The sequence below is a fragment of the Erinaceus europaeus genome, chromosome 17, assembly GCF_950295315.1.
Source record: "Erinaceus europaeus chromosome 17, mEriEur2.1, whole genome shotgun sequence".
In the NCBI taxonomy this organism is placed as follows: Eukaryota; Metazoa; Chordata; class Mammalia; order Eulipotyphla; family Erinaceidae; genus Erinaceus; species Erinaceus europaeus.
Window position 1 is genome coordinate 77,637,936 of NC_080178.1, and position 27,689 is coordinate 77,665,624.

The window sequence follows — 27,689 nt, forward strand, 5'->3', positions numbered from 1 at the left end:
TATTGATGAGAAAAAGGCACCGGCCAGTTTGCCATAGGTCTCCGTGTGGGTAGTGATCGGTTTTCCCTTTGATAACAAAGGAGACCGAGCATGAATATGTGACTGACTGATATCTTCTCTGTAAAACCTAAAAGCAAATCGATTAACCCCAAACAGCAGGACGTTTCTAACAGACTTGACTCGCACTCTTTAAACTTAATGGAACAAAGATCATTACTAGCGAAGAGGGAGAGCAGCACTGAGTCTGAACCAACTCAGGTGACTGGCCCCAAGCTACTGATCAATCAGCATGTGGCTGTAGACGACTCTGACTTATAGTTTCCTTCATGGGCCAAAGAACAGACTCCTCACGGTGCCCTAAGGTTGAAACTGACAAAAGCAAAATCCACAGGAGAGAGGGAACACGTACTGTTACCGGTGTGTGTACGTACATGTACGTAGTGTGTGAGGGCTTCAGAGATGTGAAAACCCTAAGAGGGCTGATATATGACCTTAACAAAGGTGACAGGGGATAGAACAGTGAAGAGACAAAGGAAAAGGGGGCTGGGACTTCCCTGGGCAACTAGTTGTGAGAAGGCAAGTGTGTGAGGAACCGGTGGAGGGCAAGGGCTGTGCCAGCTCGGTGTGCTCTGGGGCCCCTGGAGGGCTCGCCATGACACCTTCCCATCTCCACAGCTTCTGGAGTCAGGTGAATTCTCGGAGCTCTTTCTCCATGTGTTGACTCCCAACCATGGTCTAGTCAAGATGATTCACAGGCCAAGGTGATATATTCTGATCCCCTGTGCTGCCTCACACGCAGCTCACTGTGCTTTTCAAAAGCAAGTCATGTCTTCGAGTTCGGTTACCCACAGAATGATGTAGGCATGGATATCTGCAAGGAATACGCAAGTATTATTAGCGCTTGTAAAGGGGAACCCGAAGGCTCTTGTCGTCTGTCTTATTACCGCTTGTGCTTTCTGTCGCTGCTGCTGCTTGCTTCTAAAATACAAATCAGTCTGTTTCTGCACAGTCCTTCAGTGGGTCAAGTAGCAAGAAGCTACAAATGAGTGTTTATTTCTTCTTCTTTCTCTTCTCTTTTCCTTCCTTTCTTTCCTTCTTTCTTTCTTTCTTTCTTTCTTTCTTTCTTTCTTTCTTTCTTTCTTTCTTTCTTTCTCTTTCTTTTTTGCCTCCAGGATTATTGCTGGGGCTTGGTGCCTTGCGCTACAGAATCCACTGCTCCCGGAGGCCTTTCTTCCCCATTTCCTTGCCCTCGTTGTTGTTATTATTGTTATTGCCATTGGTGTTGTTGTTGGATAGGACAGAGAGAAATGGAGGAGGGGAAGACAGAGAGGGGGAGAGAAAGACAGACACCTGCAGACCTGCTTCACCGCTCGCGAAGCGACCCTCCTGCAAGTGGGGAGCCGGGGGCTTGAACCAGGATCCTTAAGCCGGTCCTTGTGCATTGTGCCACGTGCACTTAACCCGCTGTGCTACCACCGACCCCCTCTTTCTTTTTTTTAAGAGTCAGACAGTGAGGAAGACCACAGCACCAAAGCTTCCTTCAGTGCAGTCGGGGGGGGGGGGGGGGGAGGGGAGGGTTTGAACCTGGGTCACGTGCTTGAGCTATTTCTCAGGCCAAGCAGCGGCACGCCTGGTTGAGCTCACATGTTACAAGTGAGCTATTTCCTTTTTTATAGTTATTGTTTCTTAACCTGAGGGTGTCTTTTCTAAATTCAAATTGGCACTGGTCGTAATTAAATCCACCTAGGTGACTCTGTGAGTCAGTCTTAAGCTTGACATTATGTTCTTTCCCTCTTGGAAACATCCCTTAGGGAATTCCTGGTAAAATATAATGTTCTTTCGACAGGAAATCAACTTGTTTGGATAGGTCACCGGCTTTGCCAGCATGTGACCCGGGTTCGAGCCTGGCCCCCAGTTTTAGAGGGAGCTCTGGTGCCATGGTATCTTCACCTCTCTACCTCTGTCTTTCTGTAAAGCTGACCTAGAGCGGTGAAGTCCTAGTAGCAACAACAAAAAATAAAGTAAAATAAACAAGATGACAAAAGCAACAGGAATAAAAGTAAAATTTTTGAAAAAGTTATTTCCTTTGAATTGTTTTAAAGGTCTACCTGGGGCCAGGTGGTGGTGCGCCTGGTTGAGCACACACGTTACAATGTGCAAGGCCCCGGCCCCCCAGCCCTGGCCCTGCACCCCCATCTGCAGGAGGGAAGCATTACAAGTTGTGGAGCAGGGCTGCAGGTGTCTCTGCCTCATTCCTATTTACTTGTTTGTTTGTTTGTTTGTTTGTTTGGCCTCCATGGTTATCACTGGGGTTTGGTGCCTGCACTACAAATCCACTGCTCTTGGGACCTTTTTTTTATATTTCTTTTATTTTTTAAGATGGGACTGAGAGATATTGAGAGCAGAGGGGCATATGGAGAGGGAACGTGAAAGACAGACACCTGCAGACCTGCTTCAACACTTGTGAAGAGTGGGGAGCTGGGGGCTTGAACCCAGATCCTTGGCTCGAGTCTTTGCGTTTTGTACTAGCGAGTATGATTGCTGTGCTTCTTTAAAATTCTCTCCCAGTCTTTCTTCTGAGTTGATGTCTTTACCTTACTCAAGGACAGACAGAAGCTTTGTATGCCCTCAGTAAATGTGGGATTCAGCTGAAAATATCAATGAACATTTGGCTCTGCAAACTCTTTCTGCATTCGTTGCTTCTCATTTGCCTTTGGCTCAAAAAAAGAAAAGGAGAAAAACCGGGCCGTGAAGGCAGAGTTAAGCATGATGCATGCTTCTCAAGGCGCTAGCATTAAACAAACAAACAAACAAAAAAAGCTTCCATTGTTTTGAAGTTTCTAGTTCTAATATGGGCAAAGCAATTTCCTTTTTTTTTTTTTTTCATTTATTGTCTTTTACTTATTTTATAGGACAGGCAGAAAGTGAGGGGGGAGTGGCAGGGAGGGAGAGGCCCCTGTAGCACTGCTTCCCTGCGTGTGAAGCTCCCCTCCTGCAGGTGGAGATAGGGTTTGGATCCGGGTGCTGCATGATGTAGTATGTGTGCTCAACCAGGGCTGCCGCCATCCAGCCTCTCCCAATTTCCATTCTCAGCACTGGAGAGGTGCCTTTTTCAAGTGGGAGAATTTGGTGGAGTTTCTTTTTTCTAATTACTAGAATCCCCAAACTCCCTCATTAATTGCTTTGTTTAAAGAATGCTTCCTTTAGGAAGTTGAGATTCAATTTCAACCATAGTAAGTTCTGGAACTCTACAGATAGGAAGCACTGCAGGACAAAGCCCCACTCTATGACGAGAGCGAACAAGCATTAGAAGCTCGGCGTATTGGCAGTCTCTCACTCCCTCCTGGGCTTTAGCTCGGCTGTCTTTTTGTGGCACAGAGCGTTGTCTTGGATTGTGTCTCACGGTACTTAGGTCAGAGCCAGCTGAGGATGGACAAGAAGCAAACGCCAAGCTTGTCTACCGGTGAGACCCCGAAGGCTCTCCCGCCACCTCCGGAAACGACGTGGTGTAGCAGCAGGCCTCGCAGTTTTGCACCAGACAGATGACCAGGGCTCGCAGACTCATCAAAACACTGCAGCCAGACAGATGTGTGGACGTCCCTCCCTTCTCTATCTCGCTGAACGACACACTTTTCCGCTCCGCTTCTCCCCCCTCAATAGCTCTATGTAGACCCCAAAGCCTAGGGAGGCGGCAGGACGGTCTCTGAGCTGGGAGTCTGACACTCAAACCTGCTTTTCTTCACACCAAACCTGTCTCATGAGTAACTGGCCTTGCAGTGGTGCGTAACCAAACCTTGGCATTTGGCAAGACTAGGATTTCTCTGACCCAGTTTTTGTTTTCAGGGACAAATGCCGACCCCACAGACTTTTACCAACGGCCAGTCAAGTCACCGGGGTGAGTGAGCTACTTCGCCGTGTGCACAACCCAGGCTCCAGCCTGGCCCCACTCCACTGTAGGAAGCTCCAGTGCTCTCATCTCTTTCACCCTCTCTGCTTTCTCTGTCTCTATCTTTAAAAAAGATCGGGGAGTCAGGCGGTAGCGCAGCAGGTTAAGCGCAGGTGGTGCAAAGCACAAGGACTGGCGAAAAGATCCCAGTTCGAGCCCCGGCTCCCCACCTGCAGGGGAGTCGCTTCACGGGCGGTGAAGCAGGTCTGCAGGTGTCTGTCTTTCTCTCCTCCTCTCTGTCTTCCCCTCCTCTCTCCATTTCTCTCTGTCCTATCCAACAACGACAACAACAATAACTACAACAATAAAACAACAAGGGCAACAAAAGGGAATAAATAAATAAAATAAATATTAAAAAAAAAGAAATCTTAAAAAAAAAGTTGTTATCAGAAGAAACAAAATTTCTTAACTGGTTATAGATATGAAGGAAGCTTATTGTGATCCCTGTGTAATAAACACCAGTAATACATACCTGAAAAAAAGGGACTTTATGTGACAATTCTTCCTCACACACACAAACACTGTGCAGTGTGTTCCTGCTCAGAGAGGCACTTACACATTGTTACTCCACAGTCATGGTCTCTGGCCTAAGATGTGAGGCTTCAAGATGCTACAACTGGTCAGAAAAGAAATTTTCAGATGGAAGACGAGGGTCCGAGTTTTAACATAGAAAGAGCGGCTGTGATCCGACTTAGACAGGACCAACGATTAATTAGATGGGCAGCAAAAGGTTTCAGCGAAAAGCAAAAAGATCACAAGCAGCTCTCTGACCCATCCGTAGTGCTGTTCAATGTTACCCACTCTGAAAAATGCAAAGGAATTCTTTTTGAGCAGAGAACCACTCAGCTCTAATTACTGGCAGTGCCGGAGGGAGACTGAACCTGGAGCCGCTCACAGCCAGGGCCTATGCACTGCCTGCCTCTGCAGTGTGTCCCCAGACCTAAGATTCTTACTGTATACACAGTATACACAGGCGACGAAGATTCACATGGCTGGCAGGTCACACGCTTGTATGATTCTATAGGGGGTAACAAGTGTGAATTACTTTTGACCCTGAATTGTAAGCTTATCCCAGGCAAGTGGCTCACCTTTATCCCAAAATTATTCGTGTCTGTGCTTTAAATGAAGCTTTTGTTGTTTGACTGGCATTAAGAAAGGGACAACTTGAACATAGGTCAACTGAGGATTAGGCAAATGAACGGGTATGTTCTACTATATATTTTATTGTTGCCACCAGGCTTATCACTGGGACTTGATGTTTGCAAGACTACCCTGCTCCCAGCAGCTATTATCATCATTATTCTTTTTCTCCTAGATGTAAGACTGAAAGACAGACACATATAGAAAAGGCAGGATACCACAGCACCGCTCCACTGCTAAGGCATGCTCCCTGCAGGCATTCCTGCGTGGGGGCCGGGCCCTCAAAGCCTGGGCCTGGCTGGGCTCTCCTGGCCTCACCCCTACCAAGCCCCAAACTGGTATGTTTTTCTGACAGTATACGCTATATCTCAACTAACAAGAACGAATGAGGGAGCTCAATATATACTGATACGGAATAGCACGTATGATAAATTTTATTTATTTATTTATTTATTTTAGATATTTATTTATTTATTTATTCCCTTTTGTTGCCCTTGTTTTTGTATTGCTGTAGCTATTATTATTGTTATTGATGTCGTTGTTGTTGGACAGGACAGAGACAAATGGAGAGAGGAGGGAAAGGCAGAGAGGGGGAGAGAAAGACAGACACCTGCAGACCTGCTTCACCGCCTGTGAAGCGACTCCTCTGCAGGTGGGGAGCCGGGGGCTCGAACCCAGGATCCTTCAGCCGGTCCTTGCGCTTTGTGCCACTTGCGCTTAACCCGCTGCGCTACCGCCCGACTCCCTATAATAAATGTTAAAGGTCAAGATGCGATGTATTATATATTACTGTTTGTGGAAAAGAAATTAAAAAGCATGCATATACTTATAAATTATCTCTGGCAAAGTAGTGAATGACTTGGAAATGACAGTTACCTCTGGAAAGGAGAGCAGGAAATCCGGGGCACGGGGACGAGGGTCTTCCTCTCTCAACACATATTCTATCAGACAGTTAAACACTGTGTCTGTGTGAACGTATTACCTGGCCTTTTTTTTTTTTTTTTGCCCCCAGGCTTATCACTGGAGCTCAGCGCCGTCATGATGAAATCGCCTGCTCCCAGTGCCCATTTTTCCCTTGTCTTTTCTGTTTCCTTTTCTCGATTTGATAGGACAGAGAAATTGAGAGGGGAAAGGGAAAAAGAAAGATATTTGCAGTACTTGCTTCACCACTCAGGAAGCTTCCTTCCCCCTGCAGGTTGAGGGCCAGGGTTTGAACCCAATCTTTGCAGATGGTAATGTGTGTACTTAGCCCTTTCTCACTGTTTTGTCAAATGGAAAAATCAGAAGGCACTAAAAATAGTTGAAAACAACGATTTTTTCTAGTAGTCAGCCACTACTACCTTTTTTGTCATCTAACAAGATTAACCAACTGATTTTCCTTATTTTAATATGAAAAAATGTTTGACAATCCTTTACAGTGAGACTAAAGACTAAAGTTGTGTAAAGAGAGTGCTGTCTTCCTACCACTACACTAACTCTTAGCGCTTCAATTTCCTTCCATGGCTTAGATGGCAAACATATTAAAAAGCAGATTACTTTACTCGCAGACTTGACAGGCAGAGTCTCTTCTTACAGGAATGTGAAAGATTCTCCCCTCAGGATGATGCTGATCTTGGAATCAGATGCCAGGCTATACCCTCTCCCGAGAAGAGTCCAGGTGCTCCCCACGCCCCCCAGTAGACGAATACACAGAACTAGCAAGACCCAGTTCTACAGCAAAGTCCAGACGGGCTCTACCTCTATTTCCTTCTGCACCAGTACATACAACATGCAAACAGTAAGAGTTGGCCAAGGGTATTTTTACAGATTATTAATTCCATGTTTTAAGTGCTACAAAAATTCTTTAAGAAACTAAACGCCAAATGTGAAAGTCCCTGGCTTACCTAACCATTCTTTCACGCTTCCCCTAGTTTCCGTCACCGCACTTCTCTCTTCAGGTAGCTCTGTCTGTCTGTCTTGCTATTAAAAACTGACTGCTGTCTGTGCCTTCAGCATGCAAACAACACCGAAGTCAAAATACACCACTGGTGACAGTGAGGGAAACGAACATGAGCAAAGACCAAGCCATTTCTTCTGCATTTTCACGGCCCGCTAATAACCGGACTCCCAAACACAGACAGATGAGCCTCTGTATGAACAGTCACATCCGGCACCGCCTGCTTCAAGGCCAGCAGCCCCTGTCAGCAACAGATCGCTCAGCACTCGGCAGGAGAAACAAAGGGAATTCAAAAAGCAGAGAGACAACTGAGCTAAGCAAGTCTCCTACTTCTTCTTTTTCTTCTTCTTCTTTTTTTAATATCTACTAGATTCCATGACAGAATAAGAAAAAAAAAAATCACATTATTTTTTCAGGGTAGTGGGCTAATTTCCAAATATTCTAAAGCAGGAGCTGGCGACGGTGTCTATAAGAGGTGGATGAGCCGCGAGCAGCGAGGTTAAGTGGACGCGACTCTGTTCCAATAAACCTTTATTTACCAGCAAACAGTTTGCAAGCAGTCTTTACCAACCCCAGTCCGGGCCACAATTTCTAGTATTTCACATTCAGGAAAATGAAGTGGAGATGAGCAAGGAATCAACAGGAAACCACCCTACAAATCTATTGCCTGAGGTTTTGCTATAAGGATCACTGTGCACACCACTACGAGATGGACAGCAAGTACAATGAGTCTCCAAAATACAGGTATGTCGGAGAGCTAATGTAAAGGAAGGCATTATACTACAGTTCTTTTTTTTTCCCCAGATGTATAAAAAAAAAAAAAAATCTGTATTTTTAAAAACAAAGCCCATTAAGATTTTCAAGGGTCCAGCTTGAGCACTGTTACTTTGGAGAACTGAAGAAGAAAGCGAATACAATCCTGTCACATGAAGAAACTCTTGACCACAATAGTGTTTAAAAATATCTTAGCACAGTACTGTATATATATATATATATATATATATACACATATATATAGAGAGAGGGGGGAGGAGGGAGGGAGAATCTAAAGAGGTCAATAACTAGCTGGATGCTGTGGCAGAATATAGAAGTTTATTTATGCACAAGTTTAGGTTCAATTAAAAAAAAATAACAACAACAAAAAAAAAAAAAAACGGGGCTGGGTGGTAGCACAACGGGTTAAGCACACTTAGTTCAAAGCTCAAGACCTCCGACTCCCCACCTGCAGGGGAGTCGCTTCCCAGGCGGTGAAGCGGGTCTGCTGGTGTCTTTCTCTCTCCCCTCCTCTCTCCATTTCTCTCTGTCCTGTCCAACAATAATAACAACATTGGGGGAAAAAGATGGCCACCAAGAGCAGTGGATTGTAGTGCAGGCACCGAGTCCCAGCAATAACCCTGGAGGCCGAGGAAAAAAAAAAAAAAAAAAAAAAAAAGAACATTATTTACAATCTCACTTAGCCAAAGACTGTATAGAGGGGACAGGAATGAGAAACAAAATATAGGGCACGACAGGCATCACATGAATATGGAAATTCTCTAGAAGGGTACAGTGTCACAAGCACGGCAGACAGGTATGTCCTCTGCCTCCTCCTCGTCTTTCCTGGTTTTCTTCTAAAAGGGAACTAGAGGATGGCTCTCTCTCACCACTTGAAATTAGCAACCTGAATGCAGAAGTTCACGTGTAAGGCTTGTGGGCTGAGTGCAAACCAGCTGAAGGTTAAACGCAGGGACAGGAGGCAGCTGACCCAGAGGAGCGCACACGTGACCGGAAGGAAGGACCCAGGTTTGAGGCCCGGCAGCACCCGGGAGCATCATGCACTGGACACGAACAGCACAGGGATGCAGGAGTGTCTCTCCTCACCTACTCACCTCACCTCAGTCTAAAAGTAGAAGGAAAATAAAAAGTATGTCAGGAACAGTGTAAAGAGTAATATACAAAGTATCATCTATTGTCCTGTGTCCTGGGGGGTGGGGGGAGGGAGAAGGAGGAGAGAGAAGGAGAAAGACAGAGAGAGGGAGGGAGGTATGCAATTCCATGCAAGCATCTGCACGTTTCTGCAGGGGACAGACGTCACTGCTTTTACCTGATTCTCAAAAGGACCGATGAGTCCAAACAGCAAAAGCCTTCACCAATTTTCAAAGTTTATAAAATCACTGAATATGTGTGCGCTGGAGAGAAGGGGAACTTAAAGTCTAATCAACAGACTTAAAACCTCATTTACATCGAGTCTGGAGTAAATCATGTGTAAATGATTAAGACATAATTATGCTAATCTCTCTAAAGCCCTATTACAAACTGAACCATGTTTTCCTACAAAGTGGTGCTGAGATCCTAAGCCCTAGCACCCTAGGATGTCAATGATGTAAATTACTGCAAATGAAGTAAGGGTAAAAAGTGTCACCCTGGAGTAGAAGGGGGTCTCTCAACACAACATCCCTGGTGTTCTTACAAGGAGGGCCATAAGAAGACACAGAGACACACAGGGACAGACTACACAACAACAAAAGTAGAGACTGGAATCGTGCAGCGACAAGTCGAAGAAAGCTAAAACCGCCAGCCAACAATTCTAGCAGGAGGCAGGAGGAGTCACCTGCAGGCCCTTCCGACACCAACATGGCAAACGCACAGCCACCAGAAAGGTGAGAACAGACGTCTGCTGTGCCGAGTCCCCTGTCTGTGGTACTTTGTTTCAGCAAGTCCTGGGGAGCCAGCAGCAAGCCGAGACCAGAGTGGGCAAAATTACGGCACAGAGCAAAGGCCTCCTAACCGTGGTGCGTGTGCTCTTACACGCTGAAAACACATCCTGAGCTGCCCACAGGACAGAATCTCAACTGTCAAATACCATCTACTAAACATCTAAGACTTAGCGTTTCCCGAAGGGGCGTCTGACCAAACAGTAGATAAAAATCTCACATACCAAAAGTAATAGATCAACTTAAAGTTAAATTCACCTGCCAGAACAAATCTTTGGTTTAGTCCTGCTTCTACACACTGTCAAATCTCCCTCTGCAGCAGTAGGCTGAGGAAAAGTGGTGTTCGATTTTCTACCGTTACTTACCAAGACCACTGTCAAAGGGAATAACCAGCCTATTCTCTCTCACAGTGCCACGGAGTTTAGGACTTAAGACAGGGTGAGGCCATGCAGTTCCAGCTCTTGGTTGCAGTGACTCTTCAGAGAGGAGACTCTCCATGTCGACTGCCAACATAGCTGCTAAGGCTGCAAGAATAACATTCCAGCGAGACAGACAGACAGCTGTGACCTGTTCTGATCTCGCCTGGCAAGCTACACATTGCAACTTCGGTACACCCATCAGGCGGCAGTGATTTACAAGGCGACCCGCACTCAGGGGGCGAGCATGACAAACACAAAACCCACCTCGAGATGAGAGGACAGCCCAGGTCAGACCGGAAGAAGGACGTGTGGGACGGGAGGTGTCTGAACCGCAGTTTCTAGAAAATGCAGCAAGCCACAGAGAGCAGATGGGGGGCTGCTCAGTCTCCCTAAGGCTGGCGTCCCTTTAGTCCAACGTCACATTCGTCTCATGAAGCGAGCGAGGAACGAGCGGTCGTCCCTCGGCTACCCTGTCTGTAGCCACACCAAACCCCTCTAAAGAGTGTGCTCCGAGGGCCTCCTATTTTGACATGGTTCTCAGAGGAGCAGCCTCATCGAGGGAACAGAATTCCCTCCTCTCACGTTCAGCTAACTGGAAGCTCCTCACCAGCAGGTTCTGACTTGGGCTTGACAACACTTCAGGTCCAAAGCAAGTCAACTCAGCTTAATGAGGCTTTGAAGAGGTCTCATAAGTATGCACATCTCTCTCTTTCAGATTTTTGACAACACTCCCACCTGTAGGCATATTCAAACTCACCGACCTAGTGCCTTTTCGATGGTACTTTTTAAACGCTGGAATCTTTTAGTGTTTTGACTATGACTAAAGATAAAACCCTGTTAAGTTGTGAGCAATAAATAAAGAGCAAATGGGAGTCGGGCGGTAGCGCAACAGGTTAAGCACAGGACCAGTGTAAGGATCCCGGTTCAAGCCCCCGGCTCCCCACCTGCAGGGGAGTCGCTTCCCAGGCGGTGAAGCAGGTCTGCAGGTGTCTGTCTTTCTCTCCCCCTCTCTGTCTTCCCCTCCTCTCTCCATTTCTCTCTGTCCTATCCAACAACGATGACATCAATAACAACAACAATGATAACTACAACAATAAAACAAGGGCAACAAAAGGGAATAAATAAATATTTAAAAAAATTTTTAATTAAAAAAAAACAAAGAAAACCACAAACTCTAAATGTACAAACTATGTACTGTCATCAAGTTGATAAGAATAGTGAATCTGTTTTCCTTTTTTCAAAAGTTAAGGCTTATAAAGCATTTTTCCACAAACAAAAGAATAGCTTCAGCATCTTGGTTAACATTTCTTTTTCAATAAAAGATGCTAGTGTCCAGGCCTGCTGTAAGCACCCATTGAGGGAGATATAATGGCCACTCTGTTTGCCTGCACAGAAACTGATATACCAATATTTAACTCCCTGTGCCCTATTTTCCCCAGTGTCTAAGGTACTTCTTAGTGGTAAGGAGTTTCAACAGATTTGCTTGTTCACAGGACATTATACAACTATGTTGTGCACTAATGCTCCATAAACAGGGCTCGTTAGCAGCTGCGTTAAAATGCCTCTGAAGATCTCACAGTCCTGAAAAGTATGGCATTAGGAGAACTCAGCCTCTGAACTCCTTTGAATAACATAAACTCAAACCAGAAAAGCTACCTTTAAAAGTCAGGTTCTACAGCATTAAAATTGTCTGCTGATGGGCACTGACTACAACCGACTACATGCTTTGCACACAATGCCCTGGGTTCCATTCCCAACACACAATGCCCTGGGTTCAATTCCCAGCAGCAAAAATAAATTACCGACAGAAAAAAACAAAACACATCCATTTTAAAGCGACTCCCATTACCTTTTGTGTCAAGGCCTCTACTAGGTGGGGTGATTAATTTCGCTGCTGTAAAGTCTGCAGAAGGGCTGTGCTCTCGTCACACAGTAGCACACACAACACCCTCGCAGAAAGCGCTCTGCACCTTCCGCTGCAAGCTGTCTGTCCTCAGTGTCCCTCCTGTGTCACTGCCTTACAGAGACTTACCGAGAGTCCTTTAAGACCGAACCTAAAAACAGACTCGTTTTCCAAGACCAGAGTTTCCAAAGTGGTAAATGCGGTTGGGTAACTTATATTCTACCAGAATGTCGGAAGATTAACAGAAGACATTAGCATATCAAAGATTAAAAGTGTCCGGAGATAAAGAAATCCATTAAGCTCCACTGATGTCCTGCCCTCCATAAATTTCTCAATAAAGATAAACAGTGTTCCTGAAAAGTTTGCTGATTACCATATGAGCCTTCTAGGGCACTGACTTTCAAAAACTGGGCTAAGCCTCTTGGGGACCACAAATGATTCTGAAAGCATGACCTTCCTTTGGTCCGCAAGGCTACTTAGGAATAAAGTATTAGGGCTGTTACTAAGAGCTGCAAAAACGGCCGTGTTATCAGAAAGCGCCGACACTGCGATCTGTGCACAGACTGGCTCCGTGGCTGCAGAAGCCACTACCGCACGTCTGGACTCCCTCGCCCGCACTCTGTGGGGTCTCAAGAGGGCCGCTCGTCACGCTCGCAAGCTGGGTCTCAATTATTATTTTCTTAGTCGGTTCAAACTTAAATGCTCACCGTGTCACGCCCCATGCATGCAGGGTAACTCCAGTGCCACGGCGGCCCCCGCTCACTCTGTTTCTCTCTCGGAATGAAACAGCAGTGCTGAGTGGTGAACTCGCAAATGCATCAGGCCCCAGCTCCAAACACGCACACGCACACGCACACGGCAGACAGCAACGCTAGCTGCACTCCACTGTTGGCGTTTTCACTGCGGTGCCTTTATCAAGTCTGTGTAACGAGCTATACGACCGCACGCCTAGCATTTGAGGCCTACGGTTTCCCGCTGTTGCGTGGCGGTGGTGCCATCCCTCACTGCGCAAGAAAATCCGCCTCCTCCAAAGATGTTTGGACCTTATTTCCTACTACAAAGTACGAGAGCTTCTTACTTGGGAAAGTCCCGCAGCAGTACTACAGGAGCTCTGCATGCCCTGGGCCTCGGAAGCTCCAGCTTCGAAACCCGGCAACGCCACATGCAGAGCTGAGCAGTGCTGTGCAGTGTCTTTCGCTCAACTAGGCAAATCCTAACAAGGGGGAGAGGAAGAAAAAGGGAGGAGAAAGAAAGAAAACTAAAGTAAAGATTGATCCTCGGGGCCGGGTGGTGCCGCACCTGGCTGAGCATGCGTGTTAAAATGCACGGGGACCCAGGTTCAAGCCCCAGTCCCCATCTGCAGGGTGAAAGCTTTGCGAGTGGTGAAGCAGGGCTGCAGCTCTCGCGCTCTCTCTCTCTCTCTCTCTTGCTCCCTTCCCCTCTTGATTTCTGGCTGTCTCTATCCAACAAGTGAAGACAGTTTAAAAAATTACACATATACAACAAGGGCAACAAAAGGGAATAAATAAATAAAATAAATATTAAAAAAAAAAATTTTTTTTTAATTACACATATATACACAACAATCCTACAATTATACCACCCTGAATATATCCAACCTCATCTGAATAAAATATCTGCCAGGATCATAAATAAGCTAGACGCTGCCAGGCAGGGGACCAGTGCAGGAAAGCACAGAAACCTGAAAGGACAGCCCAGTGATTTTCCTTACGGTTACAATGATCCTTGTAGCCATGAGTAATTATGCTAAAGAAGAGACCAGAGCAAGTAAAAAACCTAAGGCTATGAAAATTTATGAAAGTCTTACGTCAAATTATCAACCGAAAAATCAAAGTCACAATGCTCCAAGTCCTACTGTTAAGAAACACTTCCTTCTCCAGAGTCTGGGATCTAGAATGAAAAGACAACCCAAGTAAGTTCAGTGCCACCGATTTAGCAAAAACCAAGTGACAACAGCACTGGGAACCACCACATCTACCGCACTGAGCTGGCACATCAAGTCAGCCGACTGCTCTGGGCACTAGGAAAGCTCACCGGCGGGCGAGCAAACCCTGCTGCCTGAGCCCTCCTCTAGTTTCAATCTATGTATCTGTTGTCAGCATTTATCAAAATAAGTTGTTTTTACACTGCTATATCAGATACTCAGAGAATGATTACCCCGTCCAGTGACAAAGGTTAACTAACACTTCACAATACCTCCGCGGACGTTCCCTGATGTTCACGCCACACTGCTCGGCACAGCCAAATGTCCCCTTAACTCTAACTCGCCATTTCCTTAGGATTCCGGTTATATACAGTCACTACCATGAATCTACAGGTTTTCTTTAACCACATTATTTTTTCTTTTTGATAGAGGCCGAGAGCGACTGAGAGGGAGGGGCAGAGGGAAGAGCAGCAGCACTGCCTCACCACTCACAAAGTTCCTTGGGGGGGGGGGGGGGGGGGGGCTTGACATCTTTTACCTCTGAAAAAAAAATACTTAAGTCTACTCGCCACTAATTCAGGATGGAAAGTGGCCATTATATAAAATACTACACATGTATTCCAAAATTTTTCATAAAATCCTTTCTACATATTTATTAAGTGGCAACAGTGTACTTTTCTCCAAGAATCCAATTAAGAGTCTACTTTTAAGCGGGGATTTGTATAGTGAGCGTTATGATTTTATCATCCAATAATGTAAAGTTCGTGAATGGTGAGCAGTATACAAAGAAATTCACATTAAACTTTAGCAGTACGTTGCCTACCTGCACACTAAAGAATGGCTTATTAGGGGAGTTGGGCGGTAGCGCAGCGGGTTAAGCGCAGGTGGCGCGAAGCACAAGGACTGGCCTAAGGATCCTGGTTCGAGCCCTCGGCTCCCCACCTGCAGGGGAGTCACTTCACAGGCGGTGAAGCAGGTCTGCAGGTGTCTGTCTTTCTCTCCCCCTGTCTTCCCCTCCTCTCTCCATTTCTCTGTCCTATCTGACGACGACATCAACAACAATAAAACAAGGGCAACAAAAGGGAATAAATAAATAAATTATTTTTTAAAAGAATGGTTTATTAGATCTGAATCCACAGACTCCAAAGAGTATCTGAGTAGACTCTGGAGTCTTAGTGATCCCCTGCAAGTCTACCACAAAGCTAAGTATGAGTACCTGTCTCCTGAGGACAGAGCAAACACGCAAGGAGACGCTCAGACAGGTTCAGGACCTTTGACTAAGAATTTCTGCACTGGAGAAAACAAACTTTTATTGACTTATTTACTTTCACTCTATTTTATATAGAGACAGAGAGAAATTGAGAGGGAAGGAGGGCGATAGAGAGAGAGACAGAGAGACAGAGAGACACCTGCAACACTGCTTCACCACTCCCTGCAGGTGGGGACCAGGGACTTGAACCTGGGTCTTTTGTGCACCTAACCAGGTATGCCACCATCCGGCCCCAAAAACGAACTTCTATTAATAGTACTTCTTTCCAAGTATCTGAGTCAGTATCCCAAAACAAAAAAGTAAATGGTAAAAAGAAAGAAAAAAAAAGCCCAAGGCAAACGTCTGCTGGGGCTGCTGCTTCTTCTAGCGTTTGCCCTTCTTCCGTAGCCAGTCAACAGCGTCAGGTTGAGCCTGATGTCAAGTTTCGAGACCTCCTTTGAATCTGGAGAGGCGGCAGTCGTTGACTATGTGGGTCATAGTCTGTCTGGAGCCGCAGGGGCAGTTCGGGTCGTCTCTGGCTCCCCAGCAGTGGAACATAGCGGCGCACCGGCCATGGCTGCCGTCTCACCAGAGCTCCGAGCGACCCGAGGCAGAAAGCCAGGAGCAGTGAGATCGCTGGCCTGTGCGAGCTGCTCCGCCACATGCGCCACCAGGACTGAGCCCACCGTGGAGGAAGCCCCGGCGCTTTCTCTTTCTCTATCCATGAGGGGAAAGAGCTACTCCAATGGCTAAGTAAATCTTAAAAAAAAAAAAAAAATTAAGTCATCTTAAACTTGTCAGATGGTTTCACATTTGCACACACATACAGAATCACTGTTTAAAACTTCACACGGTTTACAGCGGAAAGCTGGCGGCGCAAACACGCCACATTCGTGACAGAACCAACCCATCAGGGGTCAGACAACAGTGCACCTGGTGAGCAAAGACCTGGGCTCAAACCCCTGGTCCCCACCTGCATGTGGAAAGCTTTTTTGCGGGTGGTGAAGGAGGGCTGCAGGCGTCTGTCTGTCTCTCTCCCTCCCTCCCCTTCCCGACTCAATTTCTCTGTCCTAGCAAATAAATAAGGTGTTTTTAAAAGAGTAAGCCAGTAAATACACTTAGTACTAAGACATTTAGAAGTCCTTATAAGGGAATGTGTCCAATAACTCACTGTAGGTAGTGATTTCTCCAGAAAGTGTGAGCACTAACTTCCCATAGAGCAAATGACTTTTCATCAACTCTTGATGTCAGTGCACCGTGCAGGAAATCCAACAGATATGGGAAGACACAGTTTTAGACATAGCTTATTCTGTAAAGTTAAAGGTATATTCTTTTTTTCACTTGACTTCTGCATTACACCATCCTAGAGTGGAGGAGTCAGCTAAGTAAGGCAGAGAGGCTGGGAAGAAACGATGCCCAACTGCTAAGAGAGTCTGCCCGAATCACCCCTTTCTTCCTCAGTTGTGAGACATTTTGACTTGAAGACACAGTGTCCATTCTCTGAACATCTTTTGAAATAGATGCTACAAAATGTATCATCATCTAAAAAATATGAAAATATACAAGCAACACAATTCATGCTGGAGAGACACACGGAATCACTGTCACTTCAGAGCGGAATCGCAAGGCGCAGAGAGCAACAGTTCCATTCTCCATCCTCAGGAAAGAGTTAGCAGGTACATAAGGTCACCTGCCAATTCTCTGCCACTGGGCAGACAGATGCTGATATGCCTCTCTCGTCATCCGACTCATATACACAAGTTTCTGACTTGGATAAAGCACGGTTTGAATCTCAGCTCGGCTACTTAGTTTTAACTCGTGACTTCTGAGACTCATTCTCACCACTTGTAAACTGGATAGTTACTCCTCAAGTGTTCCTTCTTCCTGTTTGAATCTTTCTTTCACTAAGAGATCAGGCTATGGGGCCGGGTAGTGGCGCACCTGGCTGAGTGCATGTTACAGTGTGCAAGGACCCGGGTTCAAGCCCCTGGCCCCCACCTGCAGGGGGAAAGCTTTGCGAGTGGTGAAGCAGGGCTGCAGGAGTTTCTCTCTGTCTCTCTCCCTCTCTATCTCTCCCTCCTCTCTCAATTCCTGGCTACCTCTATCCAATAAAGATTAAAAACTGTATATATGTATCTGTATTACTCAAGCCATTAAAAATGGTGATTTCACCGTTTTCAGCCCATCTTGGATGAAGCTTGAAGGAATCATGTCAAGTGAAATAAGTCAGAAACAGAAGGATGAATAGGGGATGATCTCACTCATAGACTGAAGTTGAAAAACAAGATCAGAAGGGAAAACACTAAGCAGAACTTGGACTGGAGTTGGTGTACTGCACCAAAGTCAAAGACTCTGGGGTGGGGAGGGTTCAGGTCCTGGAACAGGATGGCAGAGGAGGACCTGGTGGGGGTTGTATTGTTACGTGGGAAACTGGGAAATGTTGTGCATGTACAAACTACTGTATTTTACTGTTGACTGTAAATCATTAATCCCCCAATAAAGAAATTTTTTTAAAAAAGGAATTTTTTTTTTTTTTAAAAAGAGAGCATCTTACTTCTGACTTAAAATTTCTACCATGAAGTTTGGCAGACTGTCATGCTGCTTGATTCTGTTTCATGAATGTACCATCTAGCCGGCCCCAGCATCGCATCCCTGCCTACAGCTGCTTCATCTACCTTGATTCTGTTTCATGAATGTACCATCTAGCCGGCCCCAGCATCGTATCCCTGCCCTACAGCTGCTTCATCTACCTTGATTCTGTTTTATGAATGTACCATCTAGCCGGCCCCAGCATCGCATGTCCCTGCCTACAGCTGCTTCATCTGCCTTGATTCTGTTTTATGAATGTACCATCTAGCCAGCCCCAGCATCGCATGTCCCTGCCCTACAGCTGCTTCATCTACCTGACTGTTCGTTCCCAGCACAGCAGCATCCACAAGTACCAAGTCATACCTATACGACAAACTTGCACTTCACTTAGATTAGGATGCCCACTGTAGCATGTTATATGTATGTTGTATCATGTTGTATGGCAGCAATCAACAGAGATGCCTAAGGATCTCCTTCAAAATTAAGAAAGGGGGGAAGTGGCTAGCGACACAGACAAAGTAAGACTGGCCACCAGATGAACACTGTTAAAGTTGATGATGACTGGGGGTCAGGTGGCAGCGCAGCGGGTTAAGCGCACGTGGCACAAAGCGCAAGGACAGGTGTAAGGAAGGACCGGTGTAAGGATCCTGGTTCAAGCCCCAGCTCCCCACCTGCAGAGGAGTCTTATTACTATTTTGTCTTATTATTATTATTATTTTGGTTGTTACTGGGACTTTACTGCTCTGGGTCAACTTTCTCAGGCAGGAAGAGACAGACAGACAAACAGACAGAGGGAAAGCTACTACAGCAGCCAGGGCTGTGGCAGTCAGGCTTGAACCGAGGTCAAGTCCACGGCAAAGCAGGGGCACGCCAGAGTTGAGCTCTTGTCATTTCTAGTTGGCGGCTTTCCCTACACAAAGCTTAAGGAAGGCTGGCACTCCTACTAGGACACAGAGTTTCTTAAAAACATTTGCAGGAGTTTTCTTCTTTAGAAATCTGCTTAAGTAAATAAGAGTACATTTCATTCACTGAGTGGTGCTACCTTTCACTGAAACTCCAACAGCTTTTCTGTGGTGTTTTAAGTGATTACTTTAAATTAACTCAGATAAAAGCATATATTCATTCATTAACTATTTACACAGTACCTACTTTCTTAGATATTCAGTCTAAGTCAAAAATCAAGTTTAAAAAAGTCCGAATAAGTTAAGAATCTGACAGTGCTCTCAAGGATTCACTGAAAAGGGTAAGGAGACGTAGAGACGAAAGAAAAAACAGTAAAAAAGAGGAATCAGGAAGTACCATTCTTCAGAAAGAGACCTACGGCATTCATTCACATTTTTAACCAAAAGGAGGGAGTGCGGCTCCTTCAAAGCAGACAGAGCTGAAAAGTTCCCTGTCCCCTCACTTCACAGATGAGGAAACTGGAGCTCAGATGGGAAGTAGTGACTTGCGTCATGACACATGTGCAGCGGAAACCAAAATTGAAAGTTTCAGCCGCTGATGCACACTGCAGTGTCAAGGTTCTTTATCCACACGCTTCCTCTACTTCACACCAGTCATGAGCTGGAGAGAACAGCTGTTGTCCAGTCTGCTTGACTTCTGCATTACACCATCCTAGAGTGGAGGAGTCAGCTAAGTAAGGCAGAGAGGCTGGGAAGAAACGATGCCCAACTGCTAAGAGAGTCTGCCCGAATCACCCCTTTCTTCCTCAGTTGTGAGACATTTTGACTTGAAGACACAGTGTCCATTCTCTGAACATCTTTTGAAATAGATGCTACAAAATGTATCATCATCTAAAAAATATGAAAATATACAAGCAACACAATTCATGCTGGAGAGACACACGGAATCACTGTCACTTCAGAGCGGAATCGCAAGGCGCAGAGAGCAACAGTTCCATTCTCCATCCTCAGGAAAGAGTTAGCAGGTACATAAGGTCACCTGCCAATTCTCTGCCACTGGACAGACAGATGCTGATATGCCTCTCTCGTCATCCGACTCATATACACAAGTTTCTGACTTGGATAAAGCACGGTTTGAATCTCAGCTCGGCTACTTAGTTTTAACTCGTGACTTCTGAGACTCATTCTCACCACTCGGAAGCTGGATGGTGACTCTAGAGAGCGATGTCACGAGTAAATGTGATGACTTAAGGAGCGGAACATACTGCCTAGATGCGGTATCAAATTCCCGACACAATCCCAACAGAACAGACAGAATCAAGCTAAATCTAGACCCGATTTTTTTTCCTAGTGAAGTTTCCTCACCCTCCATTTTAGATGCTGAAATAAATTTGTACTCATCTTAAAGCAAATCCTGATAGTTTACTTTGGAATTAGCAATTTAGGTGCTAACTCTAATTTGACATTGGGGGGGGGAGAAAAAAAACACTCCCTTTCTTGAAATTCATCTTTTTTAAATTGGGAACTGAGGGCTGAGTGGTGGCGCATCTGGTTGAACGCACACATCACAGCGCACAAGGACCCAGATTCCAGCCCCAGACCCCTACCTGCAGGGGGAGAGCTTTGCGAGTGGTGAAGCAGGGCTGCGGGTGCCTCTCTGTCTCTCTCCCTCTCTATCACTTCCTTCCTTCTGGGATTTCAGGGCTGTCTCTATTCAATAAATAAATAAAGATAAAACATCGAGAACTGAAAATAATCAATCCTAAGGGTTTAAGTTAAATTCGTTGCCTGTAAAGTCAGCACTTTGACACTGTCTTACTAAGCTGAGACTGCACCCATTACAAAGTCACTGAAGACAAGAATTATAAAAGCAGTGCTTGGGGAAGGAGCCAGACAGAATACCAAAAGACAGTTTTAAATGACTCAGTACTATGAGTTTTCTTTTTAAAAGGTTTTCTTTATTCTTTACTGGTGAGTGAGTGACAGAAATTGAGAGGAAAGGGGGACAGAGAGTGTGAGAGACAGACAGAGAGGCAGGTGCCTGCAGCACTGCTTCACTGCTGGTGGGAACTGGGAGCTTGAACCGGGGGCCCCTGCTCATTTTAAGAAATGCTTGGGGGTACCCAGAGCGTCTCTCGAAGAAAGGCCTGGGCTGCTTTCGTCCCTCGGGTCAGTAAGTGCCTCTTTCAGGATACCTGCACTGCGGTAACTCTCTCTACAGTGTGATAGTCAGTGCGGTTCACACGCAACAGACGCTGAGATAAGACTGCCTTCTCCGTGTGGTCCGGGAGGTGGCACAGTGGGTACAGCACTGGACTCTCAAGCACCGGGTCCTGAGTTCAATCCCCAGCAGCACATGTGCCAGACTGATGTCTGGTTCCTTCTCTCTCTCCTCCTATCTTTCTCATTAATAAACAAATAAAATCTTTCAAAATAAAAGATTGCCTTCTCCCCCTGCCCTCAGTCATTCACACCATCCCTTCACTATTAAGTTTGTTTTAGTTCAATGGTTTAGCCACTAACTATGAAAAGTAATAGGGCTCAATTTCAATTTGGATAAACACAAGAGTTTCAACCACCATGACCTACGCAAAGATTAAAATAACCTGGCACAGGGCCTGAAACGTTTCTAGCACATAGCAGAGCACCGAATCTGCAGCTCTAACTCTCACTAACGCGACGTGCCGTTCACTGGACCCCCTTAGCGTCACCCTCAAAAGCCTGCCGCGCTCCTGTCCCTTACTGCCCACCTCTGGCCGGGCGGCGACAACTCTGCTTCTTCTGTCCTCGCCAAGTAGAGCCGCCGCCGCTCAGTTAGGCCACAGCAGCCTTCCTTCACCAGAAAAGGAGCCCATTTGAACACGCCTCCTTGTACACGGCTGCTCAAGTCACCTCCGAACGCCTGGCATCACACCGGCCTGCTTCCCAATCACTCGCCCCACACCCCTCCTCCTCTCAGTTCACAAACACAGCTGCAAACTGACCTGTCCCACGAGTCTCCCCGATGGGCCCCGCAGCCCTCGGCTCGGCTGCTCTGATCCCAAGCAGCTCGCGCTCCGGTGTGCTGGGAGGCCGGCGCCAGTTGTCCACTTATTCCACCCCCAGGTGCGGCCCACGGGCTCCAGGGCACCGAGCACGGAGCGCCCTGCTTTGACACCAGCCGCTTTCTCTGTCAACGAGAGCTGCATCCCGACCCGAGGAAGGATCCCGGTTCGAGCCCCGGCTCCCCACCTGCAGGGGAGTCGCTTCCCAGGCGGTGAAGCAGGTCTGCAGGTGTCTGTCTTTCTCTCCCCCTCTCTGTCTTCCCCTCCTCTCTCCATTTCTCGCTGTCCTATCCAACAACGACGACAAGGACAACAGAATGGGAAAAAAGGCCTCCGGGAGCAATGGATTTGTAGTGCAGGCACCAAGCCCCAGAGATAACCCTGGAGGGAGAAAAAGGAAAGAAGGAGGAAACGCAGGCAGGCAGGCAGCAGCCCCTGGAAATGCGGCCCTCTCTCTTTTCTACGTCTGCTCTGGCCTCAATCCCTACGGATAAAAACCCCAAAGCACAGCAATGTGAGAGATACACCGTCGTGCGTGTGTCTCTGCTTGAAGCGAACACAGGTTTGCAGGGTTCCCCTTGGCACGTGCTGACCTGCTGACACCCCCCCCCCCGGCCGCTCGGACCCCCGTGTCCCTCCCTCGCCCCCCATAATGACCCGGCCAGGCCACATGTCAGTAGCGGGAGCAGGAAGGGCTTCTGTGCGCCCTGTAAGCGTCACTTCACTGTCACTTCACTTCTGCAGAGAGTTGAGAAACTCCCCTGCAGGGCAGGTGGTGACGGATGGTGGCTGCATTCTGCATTTCCTTCCTCTCTCTCTCTCTATTTTAACAGCACAGACGGACGGGAACAAGCTTCTCCTCCTGCCATGTGCGCTGAGGGCAGACAGCCCCTCTTACTTCAATGAAGAGGCGGAGGAGAGGAGAGGGGGGGAGAGGAGGGGAGGGGAGGGGAGGGGAAAGGAGGGGAGGGGAAGGGGAGGGGAGGGGGAGGGGAGGGTGGAGGGGAGGGGAGGGGAGGGGAGGGGAGAGGAGGGGAGGGGAGGGGAGAGGAGGGGAGGGGAGGGGAAGGGAAAGGAGGGGAGGGGAGGGGAGGGGAAAGGAGGGGAGGGGAGGGGAAGGGGAGGGGAGGGGGAGAGGAGAGTGGAGGGGAGGGGAGGGGAGGGGAGGGGAGGGGAGGGGAGGGGAGGGGAGGGCGTCCCCGGCTCTCTGCCAGTCCTGCCTCTTGGACCAGAGAAGCAGCAGCAAACTCAGGTGAGTCCAGAGGCCGCCTCCACCCCTGCACTAGGCTCTCCCCTCCATCCCCCTGCACATCTCCCCCCAGCACCAGGACCTCCCCTCCATCCCCCTGCACCAGGACCACTCCTCTATCCCCCTACATCAGTCTCTCCCCTCCACCCCCCTGCACCAGGCTCTCCCCTCCACCCCCCTGCACCAGGCTCTCCCCTCCATCCCCCTGCACCAGGCTCTCCCCTCCACCCCCCTGCACCCGGCTCTCCCCTCCACCCCCCTGCACCCGGCTCTCCCCGCCACCCCCCTGCACCCGGCTCTCCCCTCCATCCCCCTGCACCCGGCTCTCCCCTCCATCCCCCTGCACCCGGCTCTCCCCTCCACCCCCCTGCACCAGTCTCCCCGCCACCCCCCTGCACCCGGCTCTCCCCTCCATCCCCTGCACCCGGCTCTCCCCTCCATCCCCTGCACCCGGCTCTCCCCTCCATCCCCTGCACCCGGCTCTCCCCTCCATCCCCTGCACCCGGCTCTCCCCTCCATCCCCTGCACCCGGCTCTCCCCTCCATCCCCTGCACCCGGCTCTCCCCTCCATCCCCTGCACCCGGCTCTCCCCGCCACCCCCCTGCACCCGGCTCTCCCCTCCATCCCCCTGCACCCGGCTCTCCCCTCGGCCGTGTCTTCACCGCCCTCCTCCCTAGGCGCCCCTCCCGAGCATCCGCATGCGTCCCCCTCGCCCCCACCCCCAAGGCCCCGCCCCGGCCCGGCCCCTCCGCACCCCCGGCCCGCGGCAGCCGGCGCCCCGAGGATGGCGACGCGGCCCAGCGCTGCGGCTCCCGCGGCTCCGGGTGGGGGCGGGGTCCCGGCGGCGGGTGGCGTCCCCGGCCTCAGTCCGCCCGCCGCGCCGCCCCTCGTCGGGTCCCCCCGGCCCGCGGCCTCCGCCGCTCACCTCCACGCACAGCCTCGGGCCCCGCCGCCCAGCGATCGCTCCGCCGTCGCCGCCCGCCGCCGTCCCACCGCCCCCGGCCGGCTGCTGAAGAGCGGACGGCCAGCAGCGCGCCCATTGGCTGCCGCGCACGCTGCGTCAGCGCCCCGACCGGCACCCGGCGCTGTGATTGGCCGGCGCGGCGCCGTCTTTCCGACTCGGGCTCTGATTGGCCGCCTGGCGCCCCTCGGCCCGGAGGACCGCTCTGCCCTTCTCCCCCTCCTCTGCGCTCGGCTCGCTCGTTCCGCCACCCCCACCCCCACCCCCACCGAGCCGGGACGGCGGGGCGCGCGCCGGACCAATGGGACGCCGAGTGAGGCCGGGGGGGGTGGGCTCTGCGGCACGTCCCGCCAATAGACCGCAGCCCCACCGCGGGGACTCGCGAGCGCCCCTGCTGGCCGCTCGCGGCGCGGCGGGTCGAGCTCAGGGCCACGCCCGAGACCCGGGGCGGCCGGCGAGGTGGGGAGGATGTAGCGGGCACGCTCCGTGCAGTCCTGGCGGCCTTCCTGGAGGGAGTGGCTCGGGTCTGCGCGGGTCAGGGCCCCCGGGGACCGGCGCGGGATGCCCATTGGGGAGCCCGTCGTGTTTGCACAAGCGTGTGCACACTCAGCTGCCAAAGGATTCCCTTTCCCGCTCCCTGCAGAACATCCGCGGTGACAGCAGCCCAGGATGGCAAGGGACCCAGGGAACTAACTGACCGGGAACGGGGTGGGGCCGGGGCTCCGTGTACCTATGTCCACGTCCATCCAAAAGTCCAGTAAGACTTGTGGGTAGTTTCCAGTGGAGGAAGGGGTGCAGAATTATATCCCTGTGATCTTGCTCTTTGTTTTCTTAATCAATATTAAGTCACTAATAAGAGATTAAAGAAGACTGTACCTGTGCTATTCCATTAAAAGGAAGAAGGAGGAGGAGGAGGAGGAGGAGGAGGAGGAGGAGGAGGAAAAAGATGTGAGAATTACTAGGTAATAACAGTGCTAGTAGAATCCATGACGCTCCCATGGAATGAAAGAACCCAGCTAGAATCTGGCTAATATTATAACGAGGAAGGAGAAGGAGAGAAGACAGGAAGAAGAGGAAGAAGAGAAGGAGGAGGAGGAGGAGGAGGAGGAGGAGGAGGAGGAGGAGGAGGAGGAGGAGGAGGAGGAGGAGGAGGAGGAGGAGAAGGAGAAGAAGAAGAAGAAGAAGAAGAAGAAGAAGAAGAAGAAGAAGAAGAAGAAGAAGAAGAAAAGATGACAAGAAGTCAAGAAGAAGAAGAAGACAGGAAGGAGAAGAAGCAATCAACTGCCAATACTTTTATTTCATTTTTTTTTTTTCCATTAGCAGTATAGTTTCTGGATACTCCCGTCACCAAACATCTGTGTCCCCACCCCCTTAGATAACCACTATGGTTCACCCAGTCTTAGTTATGAGTTGACTATTTTTATTCTGCATTCAAATGTTCTTTTTATTTTATTTTTCTAGCTTCTATAATTGTGAGAAAATAAATTCTTGAAGTTCATTTTAAAAAGAAAAAAAAAAAAGTTGGGCGGTGGTGGCGCAAAGCGCAAGGACCCGGCGTAAGGATCACGGTTCGAGCCCCCGGCTCCCCACCTGCAGGGGAGTCGCTTCACAGGCGGTGGAGCAGGTCTGCAGGTGTCTGTGTTTCTCTCCCCTCTCTGTCTTCCCCTCCTCTCTCCATTTCTCTCTGTCCTGTCCAACAACGACGACATCAATAACTACAACAATAAAAAACAAGGGCAAAAAAAAGGAATAAATTAATAAAGGTTTTAAAAAAACACACACCAAAAATGCGTGAAAGCATTGGCGTGGTGAATAGTAACATACAGGGTGTGTGCTTCAAGGATGGGTCTAACTAATCCTGAGTGGTTTCTCCCTTTGATGATGGAGAGTTCCGTTCAGTGCCGCGCCTGGCCTTGTGGGCGCCTTTGGTACCAAACTAGAAAGCACAGTTGGTTGAATTGCTTCCTTTCCACCTAAAACTCTGATGTCAGGAAACTATTCCTTTGATGACAGTAGCTTCTGCCCTGCTGGAGCTCCCAAGGCAACATTAAGTCCATTTATCTCTGGAGGAAGGGTCAGAACAAACAGCCAGCACAGCTGCTCACCCTCAGGGTTGGTACTTTATACTGACTTGAGCAAAATGTGTGTGCTTGAACCCACCAGCCTAGTCACACTCTACTGAGTTAGCTAGCACCAGCTTGGGGAAAAACAAAAAACAAAAAACAAAAAAACTGCTTGAAGTAGGTCGATAATATTCCGGCCAAATCAAACAGGAACCCGAGGAAAAACCAATCCTGCGAAAGGATACCAGCGGCAAAACAAATATTACAGCAATCAGTTATTGATTCTGTCACGAAAATGGTTCGATTGGAATAAATGCTTTTGTTTCAACATCCCTGTCCCTGGAGGCAGCCAGGCTTGGGTAGGACACTTGCTCTGTCCTGCCCACTACTAGAGTTCAAGACCCAACCCTGCCTAACTGAGGGAAGTTTAGTTGCTGTGTTGTTTTTCTGCCTGTCTCTTTATTTGAAAAAAAAAAAAAAAAAAAGTCAACCTAGAGTGTTGAAGCCCCAGCGACAACCAAAATAAATAAATAAATAAATAAAACTGGATGAAAAAAATAATAAAATGAAGTACTTGTCCTTGGACTGGGCACTTGAGACTAAGAAGGACAGTATTTTCCACAGATCATGGGGTGTAGTAGAGAGACAGACATAAATAAGTCCAATGCAGTGCAGGAGGAGGGAATATATATATATATATATATATATATATATAATGAAGATTTAAATCAAGCCCAGATTTAATGGCATCTGCTCAGAAGACAGGGAGATAAGTTAACCACTGCAAACGTTGGTCAGCATATCACTTACCATATTTGGAGAATACTTTCATAGTGGGGTTTTTTGTGTGTGTGTTGATATCTTGATCTTTTATGAAATGTATACAAGGGAGAGTGGCAGCATGCCCAGTACAGTGCACACATTACAGTGCAAAAGGATCAGGGTGTGAGCCCCCAGGACCCACTCCTTGCAGGGGGCATGTCTCACAAGCAGTGAAACAGAGCTGCAGGTGGCTCTCTCTGTCTCCATCTGTAACTCCCCCTTCCCTCTCAATCTGTCTTTATACAAAAATAAATAAGTAAAATATTTAAATAACTACATACATGTATAAAAACAAATCAATACTTAGTTCTGAGGAATCAAATGGATAAATTAAGTCAATGCTCAATAGTAAGAATATTTTGATTTTTTGTGGACCGGGAGGTGGTACAGTGGATAGAGTATCAGACTCTCAAGCATGAGGTCCTGAGTTCAATCCCCGGCAGCACATGTATCAGAGTGATGTCTGGCTCTTTCTCTCTCCTCCTATGTTTCTCATTAATAAATAAAATATTTACAAAAAGAATATTTTGATTCTCTAAAGTGACTTTAGAGTTGAACATATAGAGTCATCTTTCTGGATTCAGACAATGTGTATGTAACATGTGCCTCCACCATGCCTTCTGGAGGAGAGCTGAGAATTAAAACAAAGGTTCAGTTTCCAATGAGACACTCTTATGGGGATTAATGGATAAAGATCAGAGCTTCTTAAAGTGTGCCATTTCTCAAAGGTGAATTCCAGAAGTCGAAAGAAAATCTAAAGAAAATGAATAATTAATAGTCTGTTAGAAAGACTTTTTCTGGTTAGGAGAGAAGGAGGGGGGGAGAGAG

At 48.1% G+C, this 27,689-nt stretch overlaps 1 protein-coding gene across 1 annotated transcript in view; it reads right to left on the reverse strand.

The window, feature by feature from the left end:
- FAR1 (fatty acyl-CoA reductase 1) overlaps positions 1-24,047 on the reverse strand; it is a 62,611-nt gene extending 38,564 nt beyond the window's left edge. Inside the window, exon 1 of the mRNA XM_060177125.1 lies at positions 23,941-24,047. The gene's annotated coding sequence lies outside the window, so the exon portion shown is untranslated. The remainder of the gene's footprint in view (positions 1-23,940) is intronic.
- Between the last annotated feature and the right edge of the window lie 3,642 nt (positions 24,048-27,689).